At 40.8% G+C, this 15,587-nt stretch overlaps 1 pseudogene; it reads right to left on the minus strand.

Moving 5' to 3' along the window:
* Positions 1–6,710: 6,710 nt before the first annotated feature.
* Positions 6,711–14,499, minus strand: LOC124971662 (COBW domain-containing protein 6-like; annotated as a pseudogene).
* Positions 14,500–15,587: the final 1,088 nt, after the last annotated feature.

The following is a 15,587-nucleotide window of genomic DNA, read 5'->3' on the forward strand; positions in this document are numbered from 1 at the left end:
TAGGGTTAGAAATAAAGAGCTGTGTGACTTTGAGGTAGTGATTAGGTCTCTGTCCCTCAGGGTCTCTCCCCTGTCTTTCCATTTGTGTTAATGGTGGTATCAACCTGCAGGGAATGATGATGGCCCCTCCTCCTTTTGCTCTACCTGGGCCTTTTCTTATTCTGTCTTCTGCTCTTCTGCTTCCTGCTATGTTTGGTAGAATTTACCATGGGGATCAAATGTGTCCCCCATACACATCCCAAAGTCATATGTTGAAATCCTAACCTCCAGTACCTCAGAAATCAATGATTAGAAATCCATTTTGCTTATCAAATACCATGATTAATTCCCAAAGCCATTATCACTTCATAACCAGCAACAATTCCATTTCTAACTCTTGAACTCTAACCTAGACTGTGAGCACAGAAGCAGATAAAGATACACAGGAAGCTGGGTGTAGTGGTGCACACCTGTAATCCCAGTGGCTTGGGAGGCTGAGGCAGGAGGATCGCAAGCTCAAAGCCAGCCTCAGCAACTTAGTGAGCTTGTAAACAATTTAGCAAGACCTTATCTCAAAATAAGAAATAAAAAAGGGCTGAGGATGTGGCTCAGTGGTTAGCATCCCTGGGTTCAATCCCTGGTACAAAAAAAGTTACACAGGAAAATATATATTGCAACATTACTTAAAATAGCAAAAGACTACATTTTTTACTGTATTTGGAGATTCTTTAAGGCGGCAGTAAAGGTCAAATGGGGTTCTTAGGGTAGATCCTATTCCAATATAATAGGTGTCCTTATAAAAAAGATTAGGACAGTGATAGACACAGAGGGAAGACTAGGTGAAGGCAGAAGGTAGCTATTGATAAACCAAGGAGGCAGTTCTTGAAATGAAACCAACCCTGCTAAAACTTTCATCTTGGACTTTGTTAGGGAGAATGTGACCTAGGTAAGGCCATTTTGAAGCATATTCTTCATCTTAGAACAAGTGTCACCCCACGGTCACTGTGACCCAGCCTGACCTAAACCCCAGACAATACTCCACCATTACACAAAGAAAGGGGATTTTTATCATGACTGATAGGATCCTGAGAAACACCTTGTTCTGACATGGCACAGTGGCCACCACAAGAATGAAGGTGACAGCCACAAGGACCCTTCCCTGACAGCCCCCTAGCAACGTCCTAAGTGCAACCCCCCTTACTCTCCTATAACTTCCCTAGGCTGTAAGCAGAAGACAGTTCCAAACTCCATTAGGCCCCCTCTGCACGTTTGTCCCAAATAAACCTGTGTCACTGTTGAGCTGCCTCTCCTCCCTCTGTTTCCTTCATTCAGTTCTTTCCTTATAGACTTCTAGATAGAACTGTGAGGAAATAAATTTCTGTTAAGCCACTTAGTCTGTGTCACTTGTGCTTGAAGTCACTACCCATTGAAAATAACTACTGTTCTGACAAAAGTTTTGCATGTTTCTCGCCTTTACATAAATCAAATCATGCTGGGCATGAGGCTTGGGAGGATGAGGCAGGAGGATTGGAAGTTCAAAGCCAGCCTCAGCAACTTAGCAGGATGCTGTCTATAAATAAAATACAAAAGGGCCGGGGATATGGCTCAGTGGTTAAGCCCCCCTGGGTTCAATCCCTAGTATCGAAAAGAAATCAAATCATACATATGTATTTTTTTGTGTGTAGTGTAGGGATCAAACTAGGCCTCATGTATGCTAAGCAAGTGCTCTACCACTGAACTCTACCTACAGCCCTGGATTCTTCAGTTTTCATTGATATTATGTTTGTGAAACTGTAACCCATTTATCTTCATGATGTTTAGTATATACCATTATGTGATTATATATAATTGATATAATTCTATTATATATATATATATTTTTTCTTTTTCTTTTCTTTTTTTTGCTACCAAGGGCTCTTAACCACTGAGCCCATCCCCAGCCCTTTTTACTTTGAGACAGGGTCTCACTAGATTGCTGAGGACCTCTACAAATTGCCAATGATGGCCTCCAAATATGACCCTCTTGACTCAGCCTCCAGAGTTACAGATTACGGGCATGTGTCACCATGCCAAGCTTTCATTCCCTTTTTCAAGGGCATTGGGACCAGGTCCAGTTTTTGGCAATTGCAAAGTGTGTCGTTATGGGGTTCGGGTAAAGATCTGTGGTACAGTGCACGTGTAGCATGTGTGAGACCCTGGTTTCATCCCCAGAACCCTGGGATGAGAAAAAGCATGCTGCTATGAATATTCTCAAAAACGTTTATTGATAAGCATTTGCATGCATTCCTGTTAGGTACAGACCTTGGAGAGGTAGTGTGGGATTATAAGGAATGCCTATATTCAGATTTCCCAAGTGATTTTCAAAAGTGGCTGCACCAATTTAGACTTCTACCATCAGAGTGAGAAGATTCTGGCTGTCCCACATTTTCGCAAACACCTGGTATTTTCTCGTTCTTGATTTAGCCACTCTAGTCGGTATGTGGTGGTATCCTATTGTGGTTTTAATTCGCATTTGCCTGATGATTAATGAAGCTAAGTACATTTTCATATGTTTACTGACCACTTGGAAATACCTACTCAAGTCTTTTGTGTGTGCTTCTACTCTCCCCAGTCTTTTTCTTCTTTACAATCTTTTGTTTGTAGTACAAATTGAACCTAGTGGCGCTCTACCACTTAACTACATCCCTATCCCTTTTGCTTAAAAAAAAATTTTTTTTTTGGTACCAGGGATTGACCTCAGGGGCATTCGACCACTGAGCCACATCCCCAGCCCTATTTTGTATTTTATTTAGAGACAGTTCTCGCTGAGTGGCTTAGGGCCTCCGTAAGTTGCTGAGGCTGGCTTTGAACTCATGATCCTCCCATCTTAGCCTCTCAAGTCGCTGGCAGAACAGGGGTGCACCACTGCACCTGGCAGAGGTCTTACACCTTTTGAAAATATTTACTTATAGTTATTTGATAGTACTTAAAGCCAGACAGAAACTAGACAGGGGACCAAATGGCAGATAAACTCTAGGGCCTACATTCCCAGTCTTTACCTGCTAAGTCTTTCCTCCTCCCCACTCTTACAGTATGTGGAAGGAGCCCCTTACCCTCCTGTTCTTAACCAAATCAACCCTAAAAACCAGGTGTAGGGCCATGGCAAAAAATTTAGAGGAGTCTCCTCCACAAGAAAACTTTTTATACTCTACTGTCATGTCTATCTAAAAAGAACAAATAAAATTCTAAAAAAGCTCACAGAAATTATAAGCACCAGAACCTTCCTGACTCAAAGCCACTCCATAAGAGGCCTGTTCATCCTTTGTTGGGTGCGACCTTTTCATTTTCCTTATTAAAGCTTCCCCTGTATATTCATGCTCACTCGACTCATCTGTTTCAACTTTTGATTCAGATAATCAAAAATTCCCATATCTGGTATCAATTATACATAGTATTATTGAGAATTTCATTTTTTATTTCTTAATTATTTCTTTAGATTTTCTTCTTTTCTTTTTTTTGGGGGATGGGTACCAGGAATGGAACCCAGGGTTGCTTAACCACTGAGCAACATCCCCAGCCCTTTTGATATTTTGTTTTGAGACAGGGTCTTGCTAAGTTGCTAAATTGCTGAGACTGGTTTTGAACTCACACTACTCCTGCCTCAGTCTCCTGAGCCACTGGGATTACAGGTGTGCACCATGGCACCCAGCCCATGTGAAGACTTTTACTTCCATATTGATGATAAGTGAAGTGGCCCCTGGGAGACAGCTGATGTCCAGGGTGGGATGTTGCGAGACCTGAACACTGATGAAGAGACTCATCATTTCCTTGCCCCTTGCTGCTCTTAAGAATCCCATGGAGATTTAAATTCAAAGGTTAACCCTCCCTTTGGAGGAGGCATACAAGTAACTTTAGATTACAGTCTCCCTTAGTCTATGGGTCTAGGGAAAGGCTTGTCCTTCCTTCTGCCTTAAGGTCAGGAAGTTTTCCTTACTTCTGAGGTTAGGGCACTGAAGCAAGGAAGAAGAGGGTATTGTGACAAGAAAGGGTCCCAAATTACATCCTCAGCTCTTTCTCAGGTGTCAGTACTTTTAGTAGGGGCTGGGAGGAGTTAACATGGGCTCTACCAGCTTCTAGCTCCATGGGTCAAGTCTCAGGACAACCTATCCTCCTAGAGAACCTGTTTCCACAATCCCTAGAGAGTAGTGGTTCCCTGAACAAGGACATAACCTTAAATTTTTGCCCTAAATTGGGTGGAAGTGGATCAGGCAAGAGCACCTTGAATCCATGGATACTCAGGTGATCTTGTTCTCCTAGCTTGACTCCAGAATCCAGGTGTATCGTTTTGCTAGGATTTCCATAACAAAGTACTACAGACTGGTGGCTTAAACAATGGAATTTATTTCCTCATAATTTTCGAAGCTATAAGTTCGAGGTTCAGGTGTCAGCAAGATTGGTCTCTCCTAAAGCCTTTTACCTTGACTTGTAAATCAGTGTCTTATCCCTGTGTCTTCCCACATGTTGTGGCTTAGATTTGGAATGTCCCCCAAAGGCTCATGTATTGAAGGTTTGGTCCCCAATGCAGCAATATTTAGAGGTTGGACTTTTAGGAAGTGTTTGGATATGAGGGCTGTAACCTCAACTACTGATGGATTCATACTTTGAATGAACTACAGGGAGGTGGTGCAAAGTGTAGGAACCTAGTTGAAGGAAGAGGATCTACGGGGACATGCTCTTGGGGACTATATCTTCTCCCAGGCTCCTTTCTCTGCTTCATGGTTGCTACAAGGTGAGCAACTTTTCTCTGCTATTTTCCATGAGGCTCTGCCTGACTCAGACCCAAAGCAATGGAGCCAGGCAACTATGAACTAAAATCTCTGAAACAGTGAGCCGAAATAAAGTTTTCTTCCATTAAGTTGTTTTTCTCAGGTATTTTGTCACAGCATTGAAAAACTGACTAGCTCACCCTGGTTTTGCCTCTGCACATGTCTGTGTCCTAATGTCCTCTTCTTATAAAGGCACCAGTTGCCAGTCATGCCTACCCTAATGGTGTCCTTTAAGTACATCTCTAAAAGTCCTATTCTAGCCAGTGCAGTGGCACATACCTATAATCTCAGAGACTGGGGAGGCTGAGGGAGGAGTATGGAAAGGTTTTTTTTTTTTGGTGGGTTTTTTTTTTTTTTTGTACCAGGGATTGAACTCAGTGGTGCTTAACCAGTGAGCCACATCCCCATTCCTTTTTTATATTTTATTTAGAGACAGGGTCTCACTGAGTTGCTTTAGGAAATTGTGATCCTCCTGCCTCAGCCTCCTAAGCCACTGGGATTACAGACATGTGCCACCCTGCCCAGGTGAGGATGGCAAGTTTGAGGACAGCACAGGCAATTTAGTGAGACTCTGCTCAAAATAGAAAAAATAAAAAGTGCTGGGAATTCAGCTCAGTGGTAGAGCACCCCTTCGTTTAATCTCCACTACCAAAGGAAAAAAAAAAGCTCTTTGATCATGCAAGTACCTGAATTTTTGGTCCATTGAACTGGCTACAGGTTTAAAGACACAGGATGCTGTCCACCTGGATACCTCAGTGTTCTGGCCTCAAGACATTCTTCCCACATGTTTTGTAGGTCTTTCCTCCACCCCCAACAATGGGGGTGTCCTTGCACCAAAGGACATTTGATAATTTGTATTCCTTTAACCTATTTACACTTGGTTAGCAGGGGAGAAGGGTTTTTTTTTCAGGATCTCGTGCACGCTAGGCAAGAGCTCTACCACTGAGCTATATCCTCATCCTCTTTTATTTTTCATTTTGAGACACAGTCACACAAAGTTGTCTAGGCTGTCCTTGAACTTGTGAACCTCCTGCCTCAGCTTCCAGGTAGCTGGGATTGCAGACATGTACCAAGAGAGAAGGATTTTAACTCAGATTTTGTACTACTTGTTTTATATGTCATTTTTTCTTTTTTTTAATAAGTTGTTTTTTCAAGAACTCTGTTCATTTCACTCTGGTTCTCATTTTTTGCATATAGTTATTCAGTATATCATCTTATTTTCTTTGTTTATTTAACCCCACAGGATATTATATTTTATTGTATGAGTTTCAAATGTTTCACAGTACCAATTTACTTAATTTTATGTATTCTAGAAAATAAATACTATTTTAGGCGGTTAGGGTTGTAGCTTAGTGGTGGAGCACTTACCTAGCGTGTGTGAGGCACTGGGTTTGATCCTCAGCACTGCATATTAATAAATAAATAAATAAATAAATAAATAAATAAAATAAAGGTCCATCAACAATTAAAATAATATATGGGAAAAAAAGGGCTGGGATGTGGCTCAGTGGTAAAGTACCCCTGGGTTAAATCCCTAGTACCCACCCCTCCCCCAAATTAAAAACATACTATTTTAAAATACACTGGAATTAATAACAAATGTAATGAAAAGTATAGATGCTTGAAATATACCCAGTAGGACTGGGCTTGGTGGCACACACCTGTAATACCAGAAACTTGGGAGGCTGAGGCAGGAGGATCACAAGTTCAAAGCCAGCCTCAGCAATTTAGTGAGGCACTAAGCAACTCAGTGAGACTCTGTCTCTAAATTTAAAAAGGGCTGGGGATGTGGCTCAGGGTTTAAGTACCCCTGGGTTCAATCCCTGGTACCAAAATAAAATTATACACACACACACACACATACACACACACACATTTTCAGTAAGAAATGCTCCTTCCTTTTAGTAAGAAATGCTTCTAAAGTTGTTATGGACAAATTTGATCTTCTTTGAAATGTGCTGTCCACTGCTATTCTTTCTGTTACAGAGGCTATAAATAGCTGTTTAAGGATATCCTTTTCTAAATTCCTGCCAATAAGGACCAATTGATTTGTTCTCTCAGTGTCATCTTTCCAGCCCACTGGACTTTCTTCCAGACCACAGAGCTTGTGGATACCTTGGACAATCACTTGTGGTTTGTCTTTGTTCTTACCAGCCCCTTTAGTGCCATGTGACCTCCATGCAGTGACTGTCCTTATTTCTCACACTCTTCGCACAGGAGACTGTGAATAAATATACTTAGCCCTCCTTTGCATTTCCTGGTACTTCAAATGTGAATATAACAATATTCTGATCAAGGTGAGGCTATGTTTTCTGCAAACACTTTCCAGAGAGATATCTGATACATTAGAGAGATCAACTCTTGGTCTTTATGCTTCTAAGATTTTTCCTAGTCCATTTATTGATCTAATAGTTACTCTTTTGTGGGGAGACGTACTGGGGATTGAACCCAGGGGTGCTTAACCACTGAGCCACATCCCCAGTCCTTTTTATTTTTCATTTTGAGACAGGGTCTCACTAAATTATTTAGGGCCTTGCTAAATTGCTGAGGCTGGCCTTGAATTTGCCATCCTTCTGCCCTATCCTCCTGAGCCCCCTGGGATTACAGACGTGTGCCACCGAGCCCAGCTAATAGTTGGTCTTAATTTGTTTAAATCTTTACTCTTCTGGAACCAAGTCAATCTTATTGATAAGAAGGACACCTGTTGAAGCAGCTCACCTAGCAGCTTCAATGATGAGGCCATCAGATTTTTCTTCTGTTAAATGTTTTAATCCATATTTTGAATTCATAACACTTATGCTACCATCAAGATAAATATCACTGTCCAATTCAGTATCAACTCAAAACATAGAAGCCACGACACAGGGATCTGCTAACTCAGTGGTCACTAACAGTATGTGATCAAATTTCCCTTTCTGCATCAAATTCTCAATAACTCTAAGGCCATTGTCTATCAGAGGCAACGCTTTCCAAGTTCCAGCTATGCTTTATAGAGCTCATCCCGTGGCTTACAGCTATGGATCTCTACTGTACTCCTTTCTTCAAATTTGTCTACAGTGACTGCTACTGTTTACTATGTTGCTCTATAAAATATAGTTCAAGAAGAGTTGTCTTGTTGAGTGCTGGGGCGCATGCCTGTAATCTCAGTGACTCAAGAGGATGAGGCGGGGCTAGGGAGATAGCTCAGTTGGTAGAGTGCTTGCCTTGTAAGCACAAGGCCCTGGGTTCAATCCCCAGCACCCCAAAAAAAAAAAAGAAAAAAAAAAAAAAAAAAGAGGATGAGGCAGGAGGATCCCAAGTTCAAAGCCTGCCTCAGCAATTTGGTGAGGCCCTAAGTAACTTAGCAAGACCCTGTCTCTAAATAAAATATAAAAAGGGCTGGGGATGTGTCTCGGTGGTTAAATGTCTCTGGGTTTAATCCCTGGTACCAAAAAAAAAAAAAAAAAAAAAAAAAAAAAAAAAAAAAAAAAAAAAAAAAAAAAAAGTTGTCGTCTCTGTCTTCCCAGCAGTGAAATACCCGGTGATAACTATGACTGGAATCTGGTGCAGGGCCCACGATTTTCCTTCTTATTTCTTCACTTTCTCCCATTGGGATCAAGTTGAGGACAGTCCTTCCCCACATGCTCCTCTTCCTCATCCACAAACTAATAGCCGGTAGCATCTGGGATCCGGTATATCCCTCCCTCAGCTCAAGAGTTGAGACCAAGATCTTATTTTGCTTTTAATGTTTGTATGATATGTATTGATGTCATTTTGACAAGAGAAATTGGTATTTGTTCTCTTTTTTTCCCTTGAAAATTCTTCTTTTTAAAAAGTTTTTTCTAGTTGTACATGAACACAATGCCTTTCTTTTATTTATTTTTATGTGGTGCTGAGGATTGAACCCGGTGCCTCACACATACTAGTCAAGTGCTCTACCACTGAGCTACAATCCCAGCCCCCTTGAAAATTCTTGTTATAGAGTTATCTTTTTTTTTTTTTGATACTTGGGATTGAACCCAGGGGCGCTTTACCACTGAGTCACATCCCAGCCCATTTTTTTATTTTGAGAAAGGTTCTCACTAAATTGATTAGGGCCTCACTCAATTGCTGAGGCTGGCCTCCAACTTGGGATCCTCCTGCCTCAGCCTCTCAAATCACTGGATTATAGGCTTGTACTACCAAATCCAGCGGGTTTATTAATTTAAGTGTTTTCAAAGAACCTTTGAAACAGTGGTCCACTTTATGCTTTGAATATAGCCCTCGCTGCTCTTCCACTGCAACTTATTTTTAAAATGGGCATGTTTCTTTCTCCTCTTCTCTCCTTCCTTATCCCGAATCCCTCCCCCTCCCTAATCTCTAGGGAAACAGGATTGCCTTTCTTCTACATTTTAGGCACAGATATCTGTCCTTGAGTACAAACCCATCACGGGAACCAAATAATTCAGATTTGGGGATGGCTCCAGAAGATCTCAGAAATGACTATTGAAAGCACCCAGAAACCACTCCGGATGCAGGAACTCACACAAGAGATTTTATTAAGCAGACAGGCAGAGTGTCTCCCTGCAGAGTGAGAGAGAAAAAAATGAGAGAAAGAGAGAGAGAGTGAAAGCCAGGAGGAGAGAGCCAGGAGGAGAGAGCATGAAAGCGAGGAGGAGAGAGAGAGAGAATGGCAGGGGAGCTACTCTTAAGTAGTGGAATTTCACGGGCTAATAACAATGGACCAATGGCTGGCGAGGAAGTTCTTGGGCTAACAATCTGGGTTGTAAAGTGGTGTGGGGGAGGGAGAATATTTGCAGCAGCAAAATGGCAGATCTGATGCCAACAACTATCTCCCAAATTAAGAAGTGAATTACAACTCCAACAGAGAACACATGGAATGTAGCCTTTGAGCCACCTCTTTGAAAGCCCCCTGTTCCCTGTGATGGGCAGAATCATGGGCTCTGGACAACAATCCCCTGTGTTTCTCCTTTGCTAGCAAAGCAATAAACTTTCATTTTTCCCCCTCAAAATCATGTCTTCATTATTGGATTGGCCTTAGGGACAAAGACAAAGCTTTCAGTAACACCATTTGAGGCTCTGTTGATTTTTTATTTCATTAATTTCTGCACCTATCTTTACTATGTCCTTCCTTCTACATTTGCCTTGATTTCATGTCCTCTTTCCAGATCCTTTTTAAAAAATATGGTGGTTTAACATTTTATTGTTGAGTCTAAGAGGTATGCTCATAGCAACATTATTTCCAAGTAGCCAAAAAGTGGAAATGTTCATTGTCCATGAATTGATGAACATATAAACAAAATGCAGTGAATACATGCATACAATGGAATAATTTAATGAAATTTTGATTAACATATTAATATTGCTGAAAACTTGGTCCTTGTTCCTGATGCCAATCCAATAATGAGGACACAATTTTGAGAAAAAGAAAAAAGAAGGTTTATTGCTTATTCTACCCATCAGCAGGATAGGGGACTTTTAAAGAGATAACTCAAAGGCTACATTCCACGAGTTCTCTGTTGGAGTTGTAATTCACTTGTTAATTTGCAAACTGGTCATTTCTGTGATCTGGTGCCATCCCCAAAGTCTGGATTACCTTGTTCCTGTGGTAGGTGTGTGCTCAGGGACAGATAACTCTGCCTAGGATGGGGAAGAAAGGTGATCCTGTTTCCCTGAGATTAGGGGGGGAGGGAGAGATTAGGGAGGAGCAGGGAGAGAGGAAGAGAGAGAAACATGTCCCTGTAAAAAACAAGTGGCAGTAGCAGAGCAGCAAGGGTTATATTCAAAGCATAAAGTGGACACTGTTACATTAATTGTACATATTAATGAGGTTCAGTGTGACATTTTCATATGTGCATACACATCCACCGATCAAATCCAACCACTCTTTTTGTAGACTTCTTTTTCTAGTTTATTTTTTTGGTACCAGGGATTGAACCCAGGGGTACTTTAGCATTGAGGCACATCCACAGCCCTTTTTTATATTTTATTTAGAGACAGGGCCTCACTAAGTTGCTAAAGCTGACTTTGAATTTGCCATCCTCCTGCTTGGGATTACAGGGGAGGCCACAGTGCCCAGCCTTTTTCTTGATTCTTAAGGTGGAATGTCAGTTGATTTTTAAGCTTGTCTTTCCTTGTTTTACAGTATATTCTACATATTTCTAGAAACTTCTGAGAATTGCTTTGGGTAAATGTCAAGAGTCAGGAGGAATATTAGCATACTCAGAGTGAAAATATTAAAGTGGAAACTTGAAGGCAAACTATATTATGCCTTTAAATGAAGTTACTGTAGAGAAATGACAGTATTTGGGAAGATGGAAATGCTAATTGCCCTCAGTTGATTACTGCACATTGTATGTGTGTATCTGCAACAGGGGTTCACTTGATGCTTTGAGTATATCCCCTGCGGCTTTGAAACTTACATGTTTTTTTTTCTTTTGCCCAACCTTCTTCTCCCTGATCTTCTTTTTCTTAACCTTTTCCTTGACCTTCTCTGATCTTCTTTTCCCTAACCTTCTCCTCCCTTATGTTTTCCCTGATCTTCTCCTTCCTCATTTGTCCTCCCTGATCTCATTCCCTTTAAATCACCTCTATAAAATCCCCCCTGTTCCTCCTGATGGGCAGAATCACAGCCTTTGGGACAGGAGTTCCCTTTGTTTTTCCTTTGCTAGTAAAGCAATAAACCTTCTTTCTTTTTCTCAAAACTGTGCCCGGTTATTGGATTGGCACTGGGGACAAGGACTGAACTTACAGCTCCTTTGATATTATCAAATTTGATATTATCAAATTATAATACTATACCCACAAGTAAGTACAAATAATATATGCCAATTAAAAATGGAAAAAATTTAAAGGATTCTTTCATAACCATATAGTTTCCAACAGCTTAAAATGTAAGTCCTATTCACTGGAGAATCTTTTTCCATATTTTCAGACTACAGATCAGATCCTAGTAAGCTATGGAAGGGAAAAGAGGGAAAAGGAACCAAATCATTAGAACATTCCATAGATTAGCTACTTTTGCAATAATTATCTATGACTTGGAAGTGAGACCAAAGGATGAACCTGTACTTCTTCAGTGTCACAAATTCATCTTAGGGTCCTACGGTGGGAGTTTAACCTTGTTTCATTTACTTTTTTTTTTTTGGTACCAGGGATTGAACCCAGGTATACTTAACCACTGAGCCACATCCCCAGCCCTTTTTATATTTTATTTAGAGACAGGGTCTCGCTGAGTTGCTTATGGCCTTGCTGAGTTGTTGAGGCTGGCTTTGAACTGGAGATCCTCCTGCCTCAGCTTCCTAAGAGGCTGGGATTACAGGCATGTACCACCATGCCTGGCCTATCTCCTGTCTTTTTAGAATTTCTATATACCATAACATTTTATGATTCTCAGAGTGACTCTCAAGTGGAAATAGAATCTCCTCCTCCCATCTCTTTATTTTTATTTCTGGTTCTTGTCTAAGTCCAATTTGTCTTCCCTTTTTTGAAATCTAATTATTATGTGCTTTGGAATAGAAATGTGGTAGACTTTTTGATTTAAAAAAATTTTTTTAATTGTCAATGGACCTTTATTTTATTTATTTATTTATTTATTTATTTATTTATTTATTTATTTATTTATTTTTATGTGGTGCTGAGAATTGAACCCAGGGCCTCACACATGCTAGACGAGTGCTCTACCACTGAGCCACAACCCCAGCCCTGATTTTATTTGTAACTTTTTTTTTGAGATGGAGTTTCAATATGTTGCTCAGGCTGATCTCCAGCCCCTGGACTCAAATGAACCACCTGCCTCAATCTCCTGAGTAGCTGGAACTATAGGTGCATGCCAGCGGAACGGGCTGAAATGTGATAGACTTTAAAGAAGAAAAAAAAAAAAAACCCTGAGAGCTCAAAATAATTTTTTAAATAAAAATTCAAGTTCACATATTCAAAGTGAGTCTTCAGACAAAATACATTCGTTTGATCATTTTGGTTCTAAAAAAGCATATTTTGGGGCTGGGTTGTGGCTAAGTGGTAGATCGCTTGCCTAGCATGTGTGAGGCACTGGGTTCCATCCTCAGCATCACATATAAATAAATTAAAATAAAGGTTTGTACACAACTAAAACAAAAAAAAATTTTAAAGCAGATCTTTTTTTCAGGCTATTAACAGTGAAAACTGCAACCGGGTATGGTGGTGTATACCTGTAATCCCATTGGCTTGGGAGGTTGAGGCAGGAGGATCATGAGTTCAAAGTCAGCCTCAGCAACTTAGCAAGGCCCTAAGCAACTCAGTGAGACCCTGTCTCTAAATAAAACACAAAATAGGGCTGGGGATGTGGCTCAGTGGTTGAGTGTCCCTAAGTTCAATCCCTAGTACCCAAATAAATAAATAAACAGACAAACAGAAATTATAATACAAATGTAGTTTTTTTGGTAAGTTTTGGGTTGGTTTTCTCATGGAGATCCTAATTAAACATAACCACCTGAACTTCTTATATTGGCATTACTAATCAGAAAATCTAGCATTACTTCCACATGCTTAAGGTTATTAAAAAAAGGTCTGTATTAACTAAAATTTAATTTTAATTCTGACACATCATCTGCAAACAGGGATAATTTGACCTCTCATTTCCTCTTTGGGTGTATATTTTTTTTTCCTTTTTTGGTACTGGGGATCAAACCCAGTGGTGTTTTACCATTGAGGTACATTCTCAGTCCTTTATTTTGAGACAGGGTCTTGCTAAGTTGCTGAGGCTGGCCTCCAACTTGCCATACTCCTGACTCAGTCTCCCAAGTAACTGGGATTACAGGTGTGTGCCACTGTGTCCAGCTTTCTTTCTCTTGTATTATTTCTGTGAATAAGACTTCCAATACTGTATTGAATAAGAGGAATGAAAGTGGACATCTATAACTAAACAAAAAATTCCCTACTTTAAAAAATTTCCTTTTTATTCATTTTGTTTTTTGGTACTGGAGATTGACCCAGGGGCACTTTACCACTAAGCTACACCCCCAACCCTTCTTATTTTTTATTTTGAGACAGGATCCTGCTAAGTTGCCATGGCTGGCCTTGAACATCATCCTGCTTTAGTGTTCCCCAGTCTCTAGGGTTATAGGCATGTGTCAGCATGCCTTGCAAAAATTTCCCTACTTTTAAGTGTGTTCAAGTTCCTTACAATTATGTCACATTCTGCTATATGTAACTTAATGTATTGTATTGTCACTCTGGATAATAGGTTGATCTCCAACTACTGCCTTTGACCCCTCATCATGGAAGCTGTCCTTGCCCATGTCTTAGTCTGTTTTCTGTTGTTATAATGGAATACCACTGACTGGGTGATTTATAAAGAAATATTTATTTAGCTTACAGTTGTGGAGGCTGTGAAGTCCAAGAGTATGGCACTGACATTTGCTCAGTTTCTGGTGATGGAGTGTATCACTTGGTGAGACAGAACAAACCTGGGAGAAGTTAAAGCCACTCCCTCAATAACCTCTTAATCCATTCATGCGGGTGGAGCCCTAAGACCAGATCACCTCCCAAAAGGCCCAATTTTAAATACCAATAACATATGAATTTATGAATTAAGTTTCTAACATATGAGGTTTGGGGGACATATTCAAACCACAGTACCCTGCTTGACTGACACTTTAATGGTCCACCTTCCCTTCAGGGTGCCCATCTCACCTAACTTTAGGCTTCGGTACTCTATGCTGAGATGCTCCATGTTTACCTCATGGGTAAACCCCATGTTTGCCTCATTAGACGCTAAAGTCTTTTGCCAGGATCCCTCTTCCCATGCCCATGGAAGCCCCCCTCCATGTTCTTGCTTTCTGATATCCTCTGCTGGGCCTGGTTACTACATGGATGCCCTAAGCTCCTAACCCAGCTCAGGCCATGCTCACCACTACCCCCTGCCCTGAAGGTAGACACCCTTTCTACAAAGTTCAGCCTCCAAAATTCAATTATTGTATTTGTTTGCTACAGCTGCCATAAACCAGGTCATTGAAAAAATGGTTTTAGAGTCTCAAGTTCTGTAATACAAAGCTGCTCTCCCTGCCTTCTGCATCACAACCTAGCTTGTCAGTCTGAAAGCTGCTCTCCCCGCCCTTTCCGGTATAGCCATTTTCCCTGCCTCCCAACCACTTGTCAATCTGTGAACGTCCTAGCTAGCTATTGGTTCATCAGTCAGCTTGCAAGTATCGTTCTCTGTTATTGGTCCCCTGTTAGCCTAGCTGGATTCTTAAAAGATAGCTTCCCCGCCATCTTTTCTCTTGCTTTTTCCCTCCTACTCACTTGCTTTCTTTCTCCTCCTCGCTTTCCACTCTCTCTAGCACACACCCTTTCTCCTTCCTTTTCTTTTCCTCTCATTTTCTCTCTTACCCTGCAGGGAGACACTTTGCTTAATAAACTCTCTTATGTGATATCCCGTGTCTGGCGTGGTTTTTGTGGGATTTTACAAGTTCAAAATTAAAGTGCTGATAAGGTTGATTCCTTCTGAGGGTTTGAAGAGAAGGCTCTGTTCCAGGTCTCTCTCCTTGGCTTGTACATGGCTGTCTTCTCCCTTTATCTCTTCCCTCTGAGTGTATCTTTCTGTCTAAATTCGCCCTGTTTATAAGGACAACAGTTATACTGGGTTAAGGCTTGGCCTAATAAACTCAACTTAACTTCATTAGTTCTGCAAAGACCCTGTCTCAAGATAAAGTCAGTTAAGACTTCAACATGAATTTTGGAAGGACACAGTTCAACCAGTAACTGTTACTTCCCACCTCATGTAACTGTCTTCCTTACTGCAATAAGGTTCTGAAAGTCCATGCCAGACTACCTGTTTCCAGACTC

This window comes from Sciurus carolinensis, chromosome X (assembly GCF_902686445.1).
Source record: "Sciurus carolinensis chromosome X, mSciCar1.2, whole genome shotgun sequence".
In the NCBI taxonomy this organism is placed as follows: domain Eukaryota; kingdom Metazoa; phylum Chordata; class Mammalia; order Rodentia; family Sciuridae; genus Sciurus; species Sciurus carolinensis.